Source organism: Lissotriton helveticus, chromosome 3_1 (assembly GCF_964261635.1).
Source record: "Lissotriton helveticus chromosome 3_1, aLisHel1.1, whole genome shotgun sequence".
NCBI classification, from domain to species: Eukaryota; Metazoa; Chordata; class Amphibia; order Caudata; family Salamandridae; genus Lissotriton; species Lissotriton helveticus.
In genome coordinates, this window is record NC_136061.1 from 1,089,002,350 (window position 1) to 1,089,025,461 (window position 23,112).

Below are 23,112 nucleotides of genomic sequence, written 5' to 3' on the forward strand. Positions count from 1 at the left end.
CAATTTATGGTAAACCCGGAGTATCTGCCGAAGATTGCAAGGATATCTAATACGCATAACAGAGAGGTTCTCTGGAAGTGAGATACAGCAGGGCGTCATCTGCATACAATGAAATCCTGTCTTCCCCCTCCAGGGACCAGCACATCCCGCGGATCATTGGATCTCTGCGAATCCACGCTGCCAAGAGTCCAATGTCAAGGCAAAATGTAGCGGCAATAAAAGGCCTCCCTGACGCGTTCCACTGCTGAGTTTAAATGTTGCCGACTTATGATTGTTTACAACAACCTGGGCAAGGGGCTTGGAGTACAGCAGTCGGACCCAATTCACAAAATGTTGCCCAAAACACATCTTGCCCAACACTGCAAAGTGATATGGCCACTCCATTACGTCAAACGCCATGGTGGCATCTAGTGACACCAGGACAACGGGAAGCAAAAGTATCTGCGTGCGTACTCACCATGAGGGATCCATGGTTTACCGAATGTTGTGACCAAGGTATCGCCAGTGTAAGCGCTCCATTAAATAGAGCCGCTGTGCGGGAAAAACTACTAGCCTACTAGACACGTGATGTTCAAACTGGTGCAGACGCTGGATGCCTGTGTCTGGAATGGCCTAACTCAGCTGTCATAACTCCAGTGTATATTTACTCGGATATGACAGTAAATGGCAAACATCATGTACATCATGTACAATTAAAAATTAAAAATTTTCTGCGAAGAGGACCTTGATGGATTATTCCGTACCATAGAAATATCGCGCAAGCAAATATCTTAACATCCGTGTCAGATCCCAATGGTCATACATTGTAGTTGAATCTCATGTCAACATCACACCATGGGAAAAACATCATGTACAAGAATTAAACATTTTCTGTGACATTTCTGTTTCATGGACTGATGCGCATCACAAATATATAGTTATTAAAATGCAAGCAAATTACATACCATCAGTGTCAGATCCTGATGTTTATAGATTGTAATTGGAGCACATGTGAACATCACGCTATGGGGGAGATCTAAAATTAACATCATTGTGATCCCAACTTGTACATAAAGAAATACAAACTCATATATCACAGTCATACAATAATTATAATAATGATGTATGCAAATTACATATGTGTCACCTAGACGTATGCAACCATAGAGTAGTGTTATATTCCGCACCAATGTCGCAACTTTGTGTAAATTAGTATGTAAAGTCATTGTCTCTGAACAAGTGTGTCAGATCCATGGGCCTGACGTTGTTCTGAATGTAGGCCAACAACAGTTAAAAAAGACCCTGGAGTTCATACGAAGGTTTGGGGAAATGTTATCCACATGTTAGGTCTTTACGTGGTTACATTGGCAGTTTGGCGGTCGAGCTTGACCCACAAAGTACTGATATACATATGTTATCCATGGAGGTGCCATCCATGTAGGGTAAGTTCATATCATTCATTAGACATGCCAATTGGGCATTGCTGGTATCCAGTTCGTTGAGCCCATTGGTGATGGTGTCCAAACGAACCATCCATTTGGATTCGCATGTATTTAGGATTGATCCAATGTTGCCACCTCTTGTTCCCAGTTCAGCTTTCTCTATAACCAGCCACTGTAGCTGGTTAGGGTTGTGCCCCTTTGTGGCAAAATGTTCAACTAATGGGGCCCCTTGGACCAAGCACCATATCCTACTTTGATGTTGAAATATCCTGGCCTTAATTTTCTGCTGCGTTTGGCTCACATATATTAATCCACATGGGCAAATTATACCATAGATAACATTCATGGAGTTGCAGTTTGTGAAGGATTCTAGGACCGGTGTGTTATCCAGTATTATGGGTGTCTTTCATAGATTCACATGCCTGAATCATTCCCCGTCGTCGAGATGGGAGTCCCCGGTACATTGAAAAGTAATGTCCTATAGACATACATAGAGAAAAGTAGGCCTAAGGGCCTGGCCTTAGTAGCCTATCTATGTTCTTTTGTAAAAAAGGACCAAAATCCTGAAGGTAGCCAATCAGCTACCACCTCCCTCTAGAACCTTCCTGCCAGGAGCCTCAGTCTCTCAGATTTTCTACCGCACGTTGTGCTAGGGAGTCTCCACCTGAGTTCTCCTCAGGTTTCTTAGAGTTATCTCTTTTCTTCAGCAAAACTTGGATATTTTCTTCAACAAACAACAATGGCTGATCAGCAGAAGAAGGGTCTGTTCAGAGCCTGTTCATCTTGTGGTAAGAAGAGACTGCACGTCGATGACAAGCATGAAACTTGCCTCTACTGTCTTTATCCTGACCATTCTCCTAAAGAATGTAGAATTTGTAGAACATTCTCTACTAAGACTGTTAAAGACAGAGAAGGGAGACTGCTCCTCTGGTTGAACAGACTAAAAACCAGAGATGATGTCATGTCCTCAGATGGCAGTGAAATGGCTTCAGTTTCATCAAAACTGTCCTTGAAGAGGCCAAGGGTTGCTTCCCCTAGCCCTACAGACGTTCCTCCTAAAAAGACGGCCACAAAGTCTTCTGAGGTAAAATCTGTCACGTCTGTGAAGGATGTTCCCACCTTCAGAAAGCCAACGCAGTCATCGACGACGAGTTCGTCGACGTTTTCTTCACGAAAAACCACCTATGTCTCCACATTGACGACGACGGTGTCGACTACAATGGCGTCGTCAGCCTCTTCATCGACGACGACGACCAGTCAATCGTCGACGGCGGGTAAGCCACTGTCATCGATTGTACTTATAAAAAAGCAATCGACGTTCATCAAGGTTCCGTCGACGTCATCGTCAACGACGACGACACCGTGTACGACGAGACAAAAACCGTCAACACCTACACCGTCGACGAAGACGCCATCGACATCTAGCGCACCGTCAACGAAGACATCGATGACGGAAAAAGCAGCGTCGACGTCAAAGTCACCGTCGACGGGTACGCCGTTGACGACGAAGGCACCGTCGACAGGACCGTCGACGCCGAAAGCACCATCGATGACAACATCGCCGACGACAGGACCGTCGACAACCTCATCGTCGACAATTGAAAAAAAATCGACGTCAGCACCGTCGACGACGCCGACTACGACGTCGTCGTCGACGACAACATCGTCGACGCCATGGAAAAAATCAGATTTGATACCGCCAAAAAAGATTACTAAAAACCCTATTACACCAGATTTAACATCTCCAAGTAGGGTACAAAGGTTACCCCCATCTTGTCTGCTACAAGATGATGAATCAGAAGATGACCAGTTCGATCAAGCTACTAGCCCATCGGATCTCATTGTGAAATGCCAGAGCACAGATGACGATGGAGATGAGGTCATATTTAGTGGAAGAGACTGTGCATGCACAAGTCCACTCACAAGTCACTCCTATGGCCTGCCTTCCAGCAGCTATAGTCACCTATCTACAATTCTTGATCCAAGACTATAAAACACGATTCCCTGAATCATCAACGGCCACTTCTACGGAGAAATCTCCAGCATCATCCAGACTGCAACCATCTCCAAAAACAAGACCACCACCTTTGGATATTCCTCAAGAGAGGGAAACAATTCATCACATTCAATCTTCTGATGAAGAGGGCGACGAACCAGAAGAAGGGGAGGTTCGAGACGACCTGTCCAATAACAGAGACGATGAAGATTATATCGCTCATTCTCCAGCCACACCTGAACCCAATACTTCAGAATCTCCGCCTGTGGATATTGGCGGATTCCATAATTTGGTAGAGAGAGCAGCCACTAGGTTCCACATGACTATGGAATCACATGAAACGGACTGTTTCCTATACGATTTTAAGGATCCAATCAAAAAGATGGCTAGATCAATTCCCATAATAGATCACATTTGGGAACAAGGTCAGCAACTAATGCAAACACCTGCATCGGTTTCAATAGTGGTACCTAGACTGGATAAGAAGTATAAGGCACCAACAACAGCACCTACCTGCCTTAATGCACATCCCAAGCCGGATTCTGTAGTCACCCAAGCCGCACAAAAAAACTCTAGGAATCCGTCCTCTCCACTGTCAGCACCACCAGACAAGGAGGGCAGGAAATTGGATGGCATCGGCAAACGTTTTTCTACAACGTCAGCCATGACTGTCAAGATAGCCAACGCCATTGCGCTACTAGGCAGATATAACAGACAATTGTGGGAAGACATTGTCCCGTACCTAGCAGATATACCTGAAGAATTAAAGGATGAGGTTCAATCGCTCCTTAAGGAGGGACAACTGTTAGCATCAGAAATCATCGATTCTGCTGTAGATGTCGCACTGACAGGCTTTAGACAGCTAGCAGGTGCAGCAGTTTTGCGCAGACAAGGATGGCTCAAAGCAACATCCTTCCGCCAGGAGGTCCAAACCAAAGTATTGGACATGCCCTATGACGGACAACACCTATTTGGAGAAAAAATAGATGAGGCCTTACAAACAATCAAAAAAGACACGGACACAGCACGAGCTCTCGGCACATTACAATTCAAAAACCAGTCCCTTCGAGGGCACAGGGGCAGGGGTCAACCCTCTTACAGAGGATCATATCAAGGAAAATCCTCTCATTCCTATAATCAAAACCGTTCACAATACCAGCAGCGGCAACAGCAACAAGGTCGCCAGACCTCCTACGGGAGATCAAACTTCAGGGGGAAAAACCAGAGGAAACCAGCCGGCGGATGCCAATGACCATTTCCACCAGCCAGTCCCTCCACCATCTCGTTCTTTCAAAATTGGAGGAAAATTGACACACTTCCTCCACAATTGGAGATTAATAACAACGGATCGGTGGGTACTCCAATTAATCCAACACGGACACTCATTGGAATTCAGTTCAATCCCCCCGTTAACTCCTCCTCGCAAGATTCAACACAGGCACCTAAGATTACTCCTTCAAGAAATCTCTGCAATGTTAAAAAAAGGAGCAATAGAGCGAGTTCCATCAGCTCAAAAAGGGAAGGGATTTTATTCCCGCTTCTTTCTCATACAACAGAAAAAGAAGAAATGGAGGCCCATACTAGATCTCAGGGCACTCAATACATTCTTGAAGAGCCAATCGTTTCGGATGGTGACCATCCAGGAAATCTTGGGATCTCTAGAGGAAGGAGATTTTATGACGTCTTTAGACCTGCAAGACGCATATTACCATATCCCAATACACAGGCGCCACAAAAAATTCCTAAGATTCGCAGTAGCAGGTCAACACTACCAATTCTGTGTCCTCCCATTCGGCCTCAAATCAGCGCCTTGCATTTTCACAAAGTGCCTCGCTCCTGTGGCAGCTTTCCTACGTCAGCAAGGACACCAGGTCTTCCCCTACCTGGATGACTGGCTGGTGAAGGCACCATCTATGACAGACGCACAAATGTCTTCCAACGCCTGTCTCAATATTTTCAAACGTCTAGGTCTGACACTCAACTACGAGAAGTCAACTTTACAGCCCTCCAAGGTTATAACATTCCTGGGGGCAACTCTAAATACGACCTCTTCCAAAGCATTCCCGTCACAGGAAAGGAAACACAAACTAATCACTCTGGCCACCGCAGCGTCTTCAAGGAACACCATCAAAGTCCGTACTTTCAAGTCCCTCCTAGGGATGATGTCCTCTTGCATACTACTCATTCCACACTGTCGGCTCAGAATGCGCCCCCTCCAGGAGGCCTTGACCAAGCAGTGGACTCAATGTACAGATTCTTTCGAGGATCACATCATCATTACTCGACAAATAACCAAGGCCTTACTCTGGTGGAGAACAGCCAAGAACCTATCGAAAGGTCTAACGTTCCTGATGCCTGCAACTCCACATGTCATAACGACAGATGCTTCTCTAGAAGGATGGGGGGCGGTCTTTCAAGAATTACAAATCAGTGGCAAGTGGACAGAACAGGAAAGGAAACTACATATCAACCTTCTAGAACTGAGGGCAGTTCTCCTATCTCTCCAAGCCTTCCTCCCTCGCATCAAAAACTCAGCAGTGCTTGTAAGAACGGACAACACAACTACAATGCACTACTTGAACAAGCAGGGAGGGACACGTTCGCTAACACTATCTCGCAAATCGCAAAAAATCTGGAACTGGCTAGTACACAACAACATCACACTAACAGCAGAGTATGTCCCAGGCAAGGACAACGTCATAGCGGACGCTCTAAGCAGACAGAGGTCTCTGTCCCACGATTGGGAGCTCAACCAAAACGTGCTGAACGACATTTTCTCGGAATGGAGGAGACCGCAAATAGACCTCTTTGCCACCAGGGAGAACGCCAAATGCCACAACTTCGCAAGCTGGCATCCCCAACCGCGGTCACTACGAAATGCATTTTCCATCGCATGGCGCAACGTGTTTGCGTACGCATTTCAGCCATTTCCCCTGATAACAAGAGTCATTCGGAAAATGAAAACGGACCACTGCACCTTGATCCTCATTGCCCCATACTGGCCGAGGCAACATTGGTTCACGGACCTCCGTCGCCTCTCAGTCCAACCATCAATCCATCTGAGCCAACATCCCTCTCTACTCTCGATGTCCAAAGGCCAAGTACTCCACCCGAATCTGAAATCTCTCAGATTATCGGCATGGCTCCTGAGTACCGAGAGTTCTACCAGCTAAACATCCCGCAGGAGTGCAAAGAAGTCCTAGCTAAGGCAAGAGCAGTCAGCACAAACAAAACGTATTCCTTGAAATGGAAACGCTTTTGTGTTTGGTGTATGGCCAACGATCTCCACCCCTTACGGATCACTCCGGAGCAGTTACTACCATATTTATTACATCTGGCACAATCGGGACTTGCCCATGCCTCTATCAGAGTTCATCTGGCAGCAATCTCCCACTTTACGAGAACGTCAAAAGGACCCTCTCTATGGTCCCACAGATTAATAAAGCAATTCCTTAAAGGGCTCTATAGATCATTTCCACGGCCACAAAGAGTTCCACCAACATGGCACCTGAATGTGGTACTCAACCAATTGATGAAACACCCGTTTGAGCCCATCCATAGGGCTGATATCAAATACATTTCATGGAAAACAGCACTTCTTTTGGCTTTGACCTCAGCGAGACGGGTCAGTGAGTTACAAGCTCTTTCCATACAAGATCCTTTCATGCAGTTCAAAGAAGACAGAGTGATTTTAAGAACTAATCCTCGCTTCATTCCTAAAGTCCCCTCGGACTTCCATTTAAATGAACCACTCGTACTCCGCTCATTCTTCCCAAATCCCAATACTGCAGCTGAAAGATCCCTTCACTCTTTGGAACTAAAAAGATGTCTTAAATTTTACCTAGACAAAACAAAACATTTCAGAAAAATGAATCAGCTTTTCATCGCTTTCAGCAGACCAAGAAAAGGCATGCCACTTTCCAAACAAGTACACAAAAGGAGATAGGTCCTTGGCGGGGCTGAGGGAGGGCTGGACCCTATATAAATCGGATCACTGAAATAATATCGAGGGACAGAATATCGACTAACAAAAATATCGTTGACAAAATATCGAGAGACAAAATATCGAGTTTCTATCTACAAACAGGTAAGTACAAAAATATTGAGTTAAAAATATTGTTTACAAAAATATAGTTGTAAAAAATATCGACTTTACTAAAAACAATGTTAAATTAAATTAATATAAATAATTAATTACTAAAATATACTTAAAATTACATAAATTAACTTATAATAATTAAATAATTAATTAAAGTAAAAAAAAATGTTTATTCATATTTAATAAAACATATATATATATAGTAACAAAATATAATTAAATAATAGCCAATATTATTAACGTACAATAAGTAAAGTGTAAAAATTACTATTCCCACTCCAAAGAGTGCAAGCGTAGTGAAAGCGTTGGATAGCGTAGGGGTTAAAATTACTTTTCCAACTCCAGTGGGTGCAACAGTAGAGAAAGGGTTGAATAGTGTAGGGGTAAAAATTACTATTCCCACTCCAGTGGGTGCAAGCGTAGTGAAAACGTTGGATAGCGTAGGGGTTAAAATTACTATTCCCACTCCAAAGAGTGCAACAGTGGATATATGACGTTACAACGCAACTTTTACAACGCACTACCATTACAACGAAATTTTTACAACGCAAAAACTATTACAACGTATATTTTTACAACGCATGTTTTTACAACGCAGATACCTTTACAACACATACCATTACAACGTAAGTATTGGTAAGTATATAATAATTTTTTTAAATTTAAATTATTTAAAATTAATGTAATATATTTTAATTTAATTTCATTTCATTAAATTAATTTAATGTAAATATAATTTTACTTTATTTTTACACTGTACCCCTGTACCCCAAAAACCCAAAACTGACCCTGAACCCTAAAAAAAACCCTTTACCCAAAAACCCAAAACTGACCCTGAACCCTAAAAATACCCCTTTACCCAAAAACTAAAAACTGACCCTGAACCCTAAAAATACCCCTTTACCAAAAAACAAAAACTGACCCTGAACCCTAAAATACCCCTTTACCCAAAAACTAAAAACTGACCCTGAACCCTAAAAATACCCCTTTACCAAAAAACACAAACTGACCCTGAACCCTAAAAATACCCCTTTACCCAAAAACTAAAAACTGACCCTGAACCCTAAAAATACCCCTTTACCCAAAAACTAAAAACTGACCCTGAACCCTAAAAATACCCCTTTACCCAAAAACCAAAAACTGACCCTGAACCCTAAAAATACCCCTTTACCCAAAAACTAAAAACTGACCCTGAACCCTAAAAATACCCCTTTACCCAAAAATTAAAAAAATTTACATATAAAAAATTATTATATACTTACCAATACTTACGTTGTAATGGTATGCGTTGTAAAGGTATCTGCGTTGTAAAAACATGCGTTGTAAAAACATGCGTTGTAATACTTTTTGCGTTGTAAAAGTTTCATTGTAATGGTAGTGCGTTGTAAAAGTTGCGTTGTAAAGGATGTTTCCCGCAACAGTAGGGAAAGCGTTGGATAGCGTAAGGGTTAAAATTACTATTCCCACTCCAAAGGGTGCAACAGTAGGGAAAGCGTAGGATAGCGTAGGGGTTAAAATTACTATTCCCACTGCAGTGGGTGCAACAGTAGGGAAAGCGTTGGATAGCGTAAGGGTTAAAATTACTATTCCCACTCCAGTGGGTGCAACATTAGAGAAAGTAAATACTTCATATATCAATAAATAAATTACAAAATAATATCAATATAAATTTATTTAAAAATGATTAACTATTTAATATAACATAATAATTAATATATTAAAATTACTAATTAACTATAAATATTTCAATTAGTTACCTATTCATACTAATTTATAACTAATTACCAATTATTTATTTGATAATTAAAAATTAATTTGCAATTATTTTATATTAAATACAATTAAATAAATGTTATTATTTCATTAATTATTATTAAATTACTTCCCACTCTATTCCCCTATAAACCCACAACCCACTACAGGAAATAAATATTTTAATTTAACATAATTAGCAATTAATTAATTAAATTAAATTAATTACCAATTAAATTTTAAATAATTAACAAATATTATTTAATTACCAATTAATTAAATATTACTACCAATTAATAAATTTACATATTTAATTAATTATAATTAAATTACTTCCCACCCTATTCCCCTATAAACCCACAACCCGCTACAGAATAAAATTACACAATAATTAAAAAAAATCATTATTAAATACAATTATAACATAAAATGACACTTTTCACACATATTAGAACATGAAAAAACACTATAAATAATTAAATATTATTTAAAAAACGATATTTTTTACTATCTAGATTATATACTTGGATATTTTCACTTTCTATATTATTTACAGTCGATATTACTTCACTTACCTTAAAAACGATATTTTGGCTGTCGATATTCTGTCCTGTCGATATTTTGTCCAAACGATATTTCAAACTCGATATTCTGTCCAAACGATATTTTGGAGTCGATATTATGTCTGTGCACCATATAAATCTAACATACACAAGCGTGCCCTCTTTCTCAATGAGTTTATGAGTAAAGACCAGATAAACAATCTCATTAAACCTGGTATGGTATTTTTATTTATACCCTTTTTTTGGGATTATTTAAAAAAAGATTTTAAATGGCAGAAAAGAGAATGCACAATACAAAAAATAACTTTCTTACTTAATCCACATTTAACACAAAACACTTACAAGTTATACAAAAATAAGACATCAAGTGTTACATCCAACAAACAATGCACATTGCAGTGCCACAGTTTTACAATATGTTGAACCATTTCATAGTAAAAAAAATATTTACATCAAGAGAGCCAATTCTAAACAAGAGAAAACAAGCATGAGGCAATTTTATTTTGAACCACACTAAATGTTATAATTAGCTCTATCCATCCAGCAAGAGCTAATTATAACATTTAGTGTGGTTCAAAATAAAATTGCCTCATGCTTGTTTTCTCTTGTTTAGAATTGGCTCTCTTGATGTAAATAATTTTTTTACTATGAAATGGTTCAACATATTGTAAAACTGTGGCACTGCAATGTGCATTGTTTGTTGGATGTAACACTTGATGTCTTATTTTTGTATAACTTGTAAGTGTTTTGTGTTAAAAGTGGATTAAGTAAGAAAGTTATTTTTTGTATTGTGCATTCTCTTTTCTGCCATTTAAAATCTTTTTTTAAATAATCCCCAAAAAAAGGTATAAATAAAAATACCATACCAGGTTTAATGAGATTGTTTATCTGGTCTTTACTCATAAACTCATTGAGAAAGAGGGCACGCTTGTGTATGTTAGATACTTTCCAAACAAAGCATTTCACGATGGATATCATCTGCAATTGCCTTTTGCCATGACAAAGCCGGACGTCCATTACACTCCAAAGTCCGAGCTCATTCCACAAGAGCTGTGTCCACATCGGCGGCACTATTCGCTGGAGTGCCGATTCTGGACATTTGCAGGGCAGCGACCTGGAAATCGCCGCACACATTTACCAGGCACTACTGCCTGGATACGGAACTGATGCAGGATGCAGCTGTGGGCCAGGCTGTTCTTCGCCACCTATTCCAGTAAGATGAGCCTTCCTCCTTCCCACCATCCTGTACTGGTATGCACATTTATTTACTTTATTCTTTGTACTTGTTGATGGTTACTAGTCGCATGATATGTATTATCTCAGACTGCTCATAATGTTCCATCACAAATGTGCATAATGTATTGCTTGCTACTCTGATTCAGGCATGTGAATCTATGAAAGACACCCATAATACTGGATAAGAAATGCGTTACTTACCTGTAACTGCAGTTATCCAGTATTGGTGTCTTTCATAGATTCACATGCAACCCACCCGCCTCCCCAGGAAGGTCTCATCTCTCCCTCTATAACATATATTACGTCTACCTAGCTTGGTGCGTACGAAAATCTGAGAGACGGAGGCTCCTGGCAGGAAGATTCTAGAGGGAGGTGGTAGCTGATTGGCTACCTTCAGGATTTTGGTCCTTTTTACAAAAGAACATAAATAGGCTACTAAGGCAAGGCCCTTAGGCCTACTTTTCTCTATGTATGTCTATAGGACATTACTTTTCTATGTACCGGGGACTCCCATCTCGACGACGGGGAATGATTCAGGCATGTGAATCTATGAAAGACACCAATACTGGATAACTGCAGTTACAGGTAAGTAACACATTTCTTCTGTTTGTAGATGAAGTTCTTGGTTTGAATCGTAGTATGGCGAGCTTTGCAATGCCCACATTTGTAGTGTCCCTTTATCGGTGGTAGATTCCAAAGTGATTGAATCATGGGCTCTTTTTCAATTTCGAAGAATGAGTGGACAACGTGATCCTTGATACTCTTTGCTTTTTTGAAAGAGTGCATGGGTGGCGTGGGTTGACCAATGTCATCTGACACTAAGTTCCAATGCTTGTTAATGACCTTCTTTATGGCATTGCTTCTGGTGGAAAAACTTGTAACACAGATTAACCTTTCTAGTAATATATCTTTTTTCTCACTTGGGGTCAGTAACTCTTCGCGAGGGCTGAATCAGGCAGTTTTTTGAGCTCTCTTAACCATTCTTGTTGGGTATCCCCTCGTTAATAGACGAGAACATAGATCATCAGATTCTGCCATATAGTCTGCCCTTTTGGAGCAATTCCTCCAGATTCGTAGGAACTGCCCCACCGGCAAGTCATCTCTCAGACCCCGCGGGTGGTGGCTGTTATACTTGAGGAGGGAGTTGCGTTCTGATTGCTTGCGGCACAGTGTGTTGTTGAGCTCCTTATTTTCACAACACATTTTGATGTCCAGTAATGCTATTTCATGGGCATCCAATTGTATTGTGAATTTGATATCCTGGTCGCACAGATTTAGCTAATCATGAAAGAGGTTCAGCCCTGTCGTGTCTCCAGTCCAGATCATCAATATGTTGTCTATATCTCTGTTCCACAAACTGACCCGGTGTTGGAAGGGATTGTTGTTGAAGATACTTGATCTCTCAAAGTTGTCCATATAAATAATCGCCAGAGCAGGGCCGAAGGCTGCCCCCATCGCCACACCATTTGTCTGTACGTAGTGGTGTCCTTGAAAGAAGAAGAACATTTTCTTCATCGCTATTGTAAGTAAGCTGATAATAAACTCGTTAGGTACAGCCACAGGGGCTGGTCGTAGTTCAGAACATCTTTCATCACCTCCAATGCTGGGTCTTGCGGTATACTTGTATACAATGATACAACATCACATGTCACAAGTAGTTGGTCATCGGGTTTGAAAGGTTGTTTGTCTATCAAAGTTATTGTCTGCATGGTGTCTCTTAAATATGCTTTAGTGTTCTCAGCAATAGGTTTCAAGAAAAAATCTATGTACTTGCATAGGGGTTCTAGTAATCATCTACATCCAGACACTATGGGGCGGCCAGGTGGATTAGACATGTCCTTTTGGATTTTTGGCAAAGTGTAAATGGTGGGTATTCGGGGATGTTTCCAGTTGAGATATTCAAATTCAAGCTTGCTCAAAAACCCTTGCTCCAATGCTTCAGACGTGAGCCCAAGAATTTCTACAGACAACTCCATGGAGGGATTTGTTCTTAATTGAGAGTAGCTGACCACGTCTTGCAGTTGTTTCATGATCTCTGTCTTATAAGCTGTTGTATCCTGCACTATGATTGCCCCTCCCTTATCAGCGGATTTGATAACAATATCCTTTTTATTTTTCAAACTCGGGAGTGCCACTTTCTCCAACTTACTAGTATTCTGGATGGTGTCTTTGTATGTGGAAAGTAATCTATACACATCATTCAACACCATGCTTTCATAGGCCAAAATTCTATTGGTCGGTGGCAAGAAGATAGTGAGGACCCTTAGTCCTGTTTGTGATGTCGCAGGTGCTGCTGCTGAGTGTTTGAAGAAGTATCTAAGGCGGATTTTGCGAAAAAATCTGTGAAGTTCAGTATTAATGTCAAAGGTGTTGGGATGGGCAGTAGGTACAAACGATAAGCCTTTAGAGAGGATAGTCTCTTCTTCTTCCTTCAAGGTGTAAGATGAGATATTCACCACCGGGTTGTTGTATACCTCTACCATCTGTATACCTTGCATCACGTTGATATTTTGCCGTGGTTCTCCGGTTGGAATCGGACTTGTTTGGACACCGCTCCCCGGCCTCTCTCCCAGTTCGTGTTGGTGGGCTGTTGGCCTCTCGGGCCCTTGGCCAATTCCCACCCGTCCTCTCGGGGGTCTCCATTGGCCCTCGCCTAAAAAAGGAAAGTAGCCCATAGGTGGATACCAGCTCTCCCGGTAACCGTAGCCAGAGCTAGGGCCCTGTTGTTCGCTGTCACTGTCGGTACTTACAGATGAATCAGAGAAAGTGGTGTAGTTCCTTCTGCCTCTGTAGCCCTCTCTAACTCGGACTGTGAAGCGTCCCTGGTTGTCTTGTTTGTAATAATCCTTGGTAAATAGGGATAGGTGTTTTTCTTCTCATAGAAACAAATGTCCTGTGACAATTTTTCAAGTTTCTTATTGAGTGGTCGTTTTAAAATCCTTTAGAGTTATTCGCAGGTTTTCCAGGGTGTCCTTGGCATTGGTCAATGTTGTGTCACCTGTGATTTGCTGTTTAAGGGCTACATTCTCCCTGGTCAGTATTTGAACCTGTTCAGCTGCTGTCTCCACTCCCAGTACCATCCAAGTTATGGATGTAGCACTGAGTACCGTACTTCTTCCTTTTCTAAGCACTGCCATGTAAGTGAGAAAACAGCCATTTTGTGGCGGTTACTGCCACCTAAGGGTACATAGATGAGGATGATGTCAAGAACGTAACATTTGGCAGCAGTGAACGTTCAGCTCACTGGGCTATCCTTTGGCCTAGCATTCGGACATACCCCATCCATTATTTCAAAACCCATTCCCAGTTACAATGGCACTGCGCATGCACCTGACCCCCAAAGATAGAGGTATTGTTTACACGCTATGTTGAAAAATGACTTTACATGTGAAAACTTACTACCTTGCAAAATATAACATCTAGAAGTGTGGAAGGATTATGGTAAAGAAGGCACCTTAAGAGACAGCGGTATCGGGTAGATCCCATGTTTATCTCTGTATATCTAAGTCTTAGCAGGTGGCTCCCTCCTGTGACACTAAAGTTGTAAAAATGTTGAAAAACTAACATGCATAAAAAGCGTGCAAGCAGTTCTGCATTAAATCGTGTTTGGCCTACAAACATACTTGAAAAACGCTGGCCTCACTGAACTGTTAAATATCTTTATACAAATTTGTGGGCTAGACTCTAGTAAGAAGTTATAAGTCTGAGCAAAACAATCCAACTCAAGTTGTCAAACAAGGAATTTTTAGAAACATCTGGGCTGAAATACACTCCTTACACATCTTCCTAATACATTCAGAATGTGGGTACATCACTGTGCCGGGATAGGAATATGCAAATTTAGAAATGTAACCATTTACAATCGTGTAAAACAAGTACAGAAATGTATTATTAAATAAGCACACAGCAGTCGAATGCTGCTTTTTCGAGGAGTGCTGCTGATGCGTACTATGTCAAAGGAAGTCACAAGCAATTAAAATCAGATCATATTAATCAAAAACAGGTCACGGCATCTTCATTAGAGGCGGTACCAACAGCAACCACTGAATTATTTAGCACCTAACACGGCGCAAATCGCAGCCACTGACTCGAAAAGGGTTCCGTGTAGTGCCAGGAGTAACCGCTATCTTAAAACAGCACCCAGTGTAACGCTGGGAGCAGCCAGTTCATTAAATCAGCCCCAATTTAATGCAAATACCAATCACTGTGTTAAAATAGCACACAGTGTGACGCAGGAGCAGCCCCAAGTTCTACAAGCTACCCCCAAGAGCAACCACTAGTTTACAATCGCATCAAATACGTGGTTATGTACAGCCAGTGGCGGCTGGTGACATTTGAAAGTGGTAGGGCGGCTGGTGAGATTTGAAAGTGGCGGGGCGTAAAATGATAATCATACTGCACCGTAGCGAGCGAGCGTAGCGAGCGAGCCTCAACCTTCTAAGGAGGGTTTGGGGGGATTTCCCCCCGAGAAAATTTTGAAAAAAGAGTGGACAAATGGTGCATTTTCAAGCAAATTTGAGAAAGCAGGAAGGTTAATAAAGCAATTGTGAAAGTGCAGTTATTACATTACTAAAGTGGTGTCATATAACATAGGTAGCTGCTTATTCAGCATAACCACAGAGCTTCATAACAGATTTAGAAATAGTCTCTGGAAAAAGCGTCTGAAATGCCACAAATAAGCACATTGGTGGCTGCGCTCACATTTTCATGGCATTCCCACTAGGGGAACACCCATCTCTCTGGAGGAGAACTACTCACACGAAAATATTTCTGCGAGTAATTCTTTCTGGGGTATAGAACACACTTTTTTAATATCAAGTGGCAGCCCGGCTGTACAACGTGCTTAATTTGTGCGTGTGGTTTAGTGTCTGCACCTGTACACTAACCGTAAACTGTCACATCGTTTTGCACTCACATCCAGACTAGTTTCAAGTTCTGGGAGGAGGCCTGTGCTCCAGTGCAAGCAGATTCAACATGGAGAGTTCTTCTAGGCCTAGTTCATCGATTCATTTATTAAACACACAACGCTTTATTCCTCACTGTTCCTTTTCCAAAGGATTGCTTTGTCCAAAGGATTGCTTTGTCAGTGACCATTGTTACATTCTTATTTGCATAATTGGGCTTTAACTGGAACTTAATCGCTGCACATTTTAGATGTTTCTACACCTGAAGAAGGCCGCTTTGCCAGCTTTACAATTTGTGAAATCCGAGCATGTAAACATGATGTGAGGGATGCATGTCCGTGCTTCCCGCACACCGCCTCGAGGCCGGCTGGCAGCTTCTCTGCCAGCGAGGCACAGTGCCAGTGCAGCGCGTGCCAGGTGCTGCCCTCTCACAGACAGTGGGCGAAATGGCCTTCACAGCTAGGGGCTATCTGGACCGTCCGCGACCGCCAGAGCAGGATTCAGATGCTGGTAGGACTAGACTAAAGTCTGCTACAGACCAATCTTCATCTTGTTGGAATTTTTTTTATTTTGTCTATATCTAATTTTACAATTTAGTTTTTTTGTCCACTTTATTTTTGTTCTCATTTCCACATTGATTCATACGAGAAAAAAACAACATACACTTGTGCTAGGATCTGTATTTCTCTATATATAATTTTATAATTTGGATTTTTGTCCACATTTATTTTTGTTCTGTTTTCCACATTGATTCAATGAAGAAAAAAACATACACTCGAGCTTGGATCTTTCTAGTTAGGCAACTGTAGCCACCATCAAAACAAACACGCTTTTTCCGCAGTTTGGGGATTTTCATTACATTCTATGCACCATTAATCCGAGGACTTCCAAGTAATGCGAACATTAGCTATCACTCACTCACTGCCTGTCTGGATGTCTGGTGATCTCGAACGATCTCCACGAGTCGACTGCACGTGGTCCGACTGGTGCTGTCAAGAGGATGAGAGGAGGAAGGGTGACTGGCCGGGGGCTGGCCCGATTTGCCCAGCAACTGCAGAATGTCCAATCACTGAATGGCTTAACACTAAGCCATTACAGTGATTGGGCATTGCCATTGCCCCACGTTGGACGCTCCCACCCCCGCGGTGCGAGACTAGACTGGCAACAACGCCGCAGATTAAACACTGTTTAGTGTCTACACTACATGCTGCAGCAGTACAGTAGCCAATCCTGACGCTGCTCTCTTCTGAGGCGAGCTGCTCTCTAAAGAGAGCAGCATCAGGGTTGGACTGAGCATGAAAAAAACTGTACTCATTTTGGAACCACTGGGGTCTGTGGCATTAGGCAAACACAGTACTCAGCGGTGCTTGCTTTTCAAATGCCAAAGGGTTCCTCGCAGCAGAAAGGCACCCGGGCAAACACCACATGCGCAGTGCGCACTGTGCCGGCCCTGCAGCGACAGACTCAGCCAATGGGCCAGCCAGCTGAGTGTCACGTCACGTGATTACAAGACATGATGCATGATTTGAATTGAAGACATAACGCTGCAGCGCGATGGAGCGCAGTTTTAATAATTTTATCTGGCAATTTATTCAAGCGGTGCGTTAATAAAAGTGTCCGATAATTATTAGTGGGGCAACGCCCCACCGCCCAAATGGTAAAACCGCCACTGTGTACAGCCATTGTATTAATAAAAACAAGCATTGGCATAGCCAATAGATCTCGCCTTTGAGCCCTTTTAAGTGTTCTATGCAGTACATTACCTATTAAATTATTTATCAAAGTGTGTGGTAAATCAATGGCGGGAGATATAATAGGCAGTTATTAAGTAAGCAGCTTCAGTCACCCAGCAAGGCTGGGGTAGAGTCAGTCACATACAAGGCAAAGTCTTCTGGTTGCAGCGTGGAATTATGACACACTTATTTGCATGATTAATCAGTGCTTTTGGAATTGCAGTAGATCTTATTACTTGTAGTATGATATATCTGGTTGTAATGACACATGCAGCAACATACCAGTTGGGCCACTGCTCTATGCTAAGCACAGATTTTTAGCTTATGTATTTGTAAGCCATGCCCTTAATTACATCAACCACGCCCCTTTGAAAGACCCACGGTTTGTTTCATCCCACTTAAAGCTCTGATCCTCTGTCTGGGACGGTGGAATATGAGGGGCAGAAAATTATTTTCCCACGAGAAACCCCTTTATCCCACCCTTGACGCACTCTTGTCAGGGGCCTTGATGCTGAGAGAATATGATAAGGTGTTAAATTGGGTGAAACACGCAGTGGGCAGGGATTAATTTCTACTCTCCGCGTCTAACGAATTAATCACTTGCACTTTAAAAAGAATTCCAGCAGCATCGTTACCTAGTTAAGTAAAATTCTCAAGTGATAAACGAACAAAAGTAACGTCGTTGGTTTTTACCTTCAGTTTCTAAGTCCAATAATACCCTTGCTAATGGAAATTTGTTTGATTTATAACAGGTGACGATTATATCTTAATTTTTCACATTTATAGGAATTATACAGCTGATTGTAGTTGCTGCTTGCATATTGCGCTTTTTTTTTTTACAGGAAGAATAATGCACAAACCATGATCAGAAACATCTACGCAAGTTATACTTTTTTTTAATTCATCAAAGCCATCAACTTGCTTGAGTTTGAAATAAAAATGATAATCACAAAAGGGTGAATGTGTGCATTTTGTACAGAAGTCTGTGTGCGCATGTGCTGAGAAGAGGTGGTGTTACTGCCTGCAGTCGGTCATTTTCGCCTCGGCCACAAACACTTTAGGGCGGGCCCTGCCTTCCTTGCGATCTAAATTCACCTCTCTGTGCAGTTCTTCCCTCTCTGGGGGGCGCCACCGAACTTATATTCTAGGGTCGTTGTACGAGCCATTAGTAAAGCAATGTGAGTTGGGTTTACGATGAAGGATACAACAGCGCGTTAATGGATAAATGCGAAAAGAGATTTAAAGAGATTTAAAGCCCAGCTGTAGTGCTTCCTGCATTAGTCCGATAAAAAACAGGAAGGGGCATATTAACAAGGGCTTTAAAAGCCAAAAAAGCGGAGATAATCTTTTTGCCCTATTTACAATCTAATGAGATGCAAAGTGGGCGTCACTGGGCAGTACAACCTTGCAAATATCGCTGATGTGCACAATGCAGTATTTACAAGGCTGTCCCAGCATTTAAGCAGACGTTAGATTTTAGAGAAAACCGCTGTTTTCGCCAAAAACGAACGTCTGCTAAAATGCAGACTTACCTATCCCTAACATTGGGGGTGGATTATGCTGATACGACCACAGGGTCGTATCAGCAAGGTTATCGCCGTGTTGCAGGGAACATCGCTGGGAAACCAGCGATGTACCCTGCAAAGCGATGATTTCCCTGCTATTGCTGGAATTTTCATCGGCCTGGAGAAACGCGTTGTTAATAACGCGCTATCAGGGCGATAAATTCCAGAGATAGACAGCGATAAATAAAAAAACGCTAAGCGCGCTTTGCGTTATTGTTCGCCGTTCGTTGATGATATGCCCTCACGAGACAAAAAAATCAGAAAAGCTTTATAGTGCTTTTCGGTAAAATACGCAGAGGATGGAGGAATTAAGGGGCATATTATCAACGGCCATGATAATTATCGCTGGCCGTTCTTAGCGTGAGAATTGTTATCGCCGGCTATCGCTGATAATTATCACCACGCTAACGTTGTATTAACAACGCATAGAGCAATGGCGATAATTATTCCAGCGATAGCTTGTTTTCCATGGAACATCGCCGGTTTTCCAGCAATGTTCCATGGAAAACTGCGATAACCTTGCTGATACGACCCTGTGTGTCATATCAGCATAATCCACCCCCATTGTAAAGTATAGGTAAGTAAGCATTTTTGCAAACGTTAGTTTTTGGTGAAAACCGCAGTTTTCACCATAAACTAACGTCTGCAAAAATGTCTGGGCCTCCTTGTCAATATTGCGATGTGCGCATCAGCGATATTTACAAAGTTGTTCTGCCTGGTGAAGCCCACTTTGCATCTCAATAGAGATGCAAAGCGAGGGGTCGGGTAAAAGGGTGCTAACATGCGCTAATGCATATTATCACCCTCTTGTTAATAGGGCGAAAACATTATCTCCGCTTTTTTGGCTTTTAAAGCCAAAAAAGCGGAGATAAGGCCCTTGATAATATGCCCCTAAGGATGACTGCAGTGGAGTACTGCAAGTGATAAACCCACAAAGGGGGAGGGGGGCAGGCATCCCTCCGTCCTGTGCAGCAGACGTGGCTACGGTTTGTTTGCGAGCAGTGAAACCCCGGTGCTCGGCTTTTAGAAATAAGGTTTGTATAAAGATGCTAAAATGCTTATACTTCACTCTCTTACAGACAGAACCAATACATGCTCCGCCCCTCAACTTCTTCACTGAAAAAAAGAGATGACAGCAGGCGTTTAAGAGGGTGACCACATTAAAGGGAATGGAAAATAAACACTTTTTGGTAGGGCAATATAGGTTTGATAAGGGACTCGCCCATTAGAGTCTATGCAGGCATTTTGTTCGTTAGGCACATGAATGGATCTAAAAAGTAGTAACATTCGTGAAAAGCAGGTCAGCTGACAGGCTTGTTTTGTCAAATACATCAGTCAGACTGAACAGACCTAGGCAGTAGTGTCATTCTAGTACAAGGAGTTGAAATGAGGCACATGCTGTTACTGTAATTAGAACATCACGTCCAACAGACTATTTGAATCTGCCCACTTGTTCTTCCCACCATCACAGAATCGAAATCACCAGCGTACAGCAAAAACTTATTTTATGTCAACACATTTGGATGGTATCACCATCCTTGAACTAGTTTTCACTCAAGCAAAATGCTTTCTTTAACTTCAATGGGATACCCCTTCCAGTCTTCCAAACTGTGCTGCCACAGTGCCACCATTGTATTTGGGAGGACCCCACCCCAATAAAGTACAGTCAATCTAGCCTCTGTGAAGGCTCAGACGTTTGGGAGGCATGCCTCTAAAAACAGTCTAGCGCCAACAGTTCGGCGCTGCAGAATAATGCCAGGACTGTGTGCGTGCGCACACGACTGCAGCCAGACATGCTGAAATGGTTTTGAAGCGCACATTCTCCGGGATGCCTTTGTAGTGAAGAATCGGGTGGGGGTCGATGTCGAGGAGCGACGTTTAAAGGATGACACCTGACCCAAAACAGATGGCAGCCTGCATGCCGCTGCTGGCTCCCGAAAGCAAAACGCTCTGGGCAAAACATTTGGGACATCCACACTCCTTTGGCCAATTGTGTGCTTTCAGGTTTGAAAGCCAGATGCAAAGGCCAATAGCCTGTGAGCACCAGACGCAAGAGCTTGAAGAAAAGCTGAAGTGTTTCCAAAAGGCCTTTTCCTAGAGCTGCGTTAGGCTCGGCCTAATGAGGCACTGTAGTGTTTTTATTTAAAGAGGGTACCACGCTGTGCCAAGTGCTATCGTTTTTGAGAGGGGTCAAATGCAGCGGAGTATTGAAACAACACAAATAACAATTAGTATAAGGAAAACACCCCTATTGCAGTGTACGAAAACAGGGCCGGGTGCAGTGCTGGTCACAGATGTCCTAATTTAAAAAGCACCAAGGAATACCACTGCTAAACAAATAATAATACAATAAGAGTAACAGGTGTATTAAAATAACACAATACAGTGTCTAGACTGGCCACTTCCAGTGCATTCCCTGAATGAGAAAAACAGTGCCTTGTAGGGTACCCTTCTGCCTTTTAATGTTTATTCTTTGCTGTCTCATTGTGTCCAGTCCGACAGATCACAATAACTTGTATTTCCTCAGTAGATTTGCAACGGTATGTAAATAAATAAGGAAATCTATGAGGTATTCAGAATTGTTATCTCAAAAGTCTGTTATGAAGTTCTGTTGTTATAGTGAATAAGCAGCTACCTACCACATTATCATATGAAATCTGTTGTAGTAGAAACTCCACAAGAGTCCAGGTAGTGGTTCCAAGTTCTAGTTAATTAGATGGATCAGTTACAGAGGTGATAAGGTAAGTAGCCAAGGTAGTAGGTAGGCCAGTAAGTAAGTTGGTAAGAAGGCCCCACCAGGAGCAGTTTCCTTCTGCTGAGCCTGAAGTCAACTGACTCACATGAGTCATCCCACGTACTGTGGCATTATATAACATTCTAAATTAAATATACTCAGGCTGGACAAAGAGGGACATCATATAACATTCTAAATATACTCAGGCTGGACAAAGAGGGAAGACAGGGTAAAAAGGAGGAAGACAAGAAATGACATTACAACAAAATCCTATTATTGATATCATAATTGCGCTTTCACAATTATCTTATTAACCTTCTTGCTTTCTCAGATTTGCTTGAAAATGCACCAATTTCCCACTCTTTTTTCAAAACTTTCTGGGGAGAAAACCCCTCCCCCCCCATCCAACTTAATGACAGTCGGACTCGCTTGCTGCACTCACTCGCCACAGGTCAGCCATCCCGAACTTTTATGCCTCACCAGTTTCAAATGTCACCAGCCGCCTCTGACAGCTACTGGCTGGATGATTAAAAGAGCAACTTTGGAATATTGAGGACAACTGAATCTTAAGTTAGAGAAAAGATAGGCGCTCATGGTTTACTTTAAAACTTGGCACTTTTCCTACTATGCTTTGCTTTCAAGAGTGTTTTTTATTAAATTAGATAGTATCTAGTTTCCAGTTCTGGGGCCTGATTTTGAGTTTGGGGAATGGGTTACTATGCCCCAAATGTGACAGATATTCCGTCCACCTGATTACAAGTATCACAGAACCGTGGACGTCAATTTGCCAAATTGCCTGGGGTAGTATAAGCGACCTCATACACATGCTGACACATACACATACATTGCACACTTTTCTTTCACATAAACTCACTCTCACTTGCAAGCACGCACAAAGCATATATTTAAAAGCAAGTTTAGCTTACCTAAGCTGACAGGGATAGTCATAGTCCAGCTAATTTCCATTTTTATCACACTAATAGTAAATAATATATTATTCACTATTGGTGTAATAAAACAATTGACAGAAAACAAGAAAAGTGAACCCCCAACCACTGTCAATATGGATAAGGTACCCCTGTGTTCCAGGTACTCATTTTGCCACCTCT

General features: G+C 42.0%; 1 protein-coding gene across 1 annotated transcript in view; it reads left to right on the plus strand.

Moving 5' to 3' along the window:
• Positions 1-23,112, plus strand: part of FAP (fibroblast activation protein alpha) — a 662,945-nt gene that overhangs the window by 639,194 nt on the left and 639 nt on the right. The gene's annotated exons all lie outside the window — the stretch shown is intronic.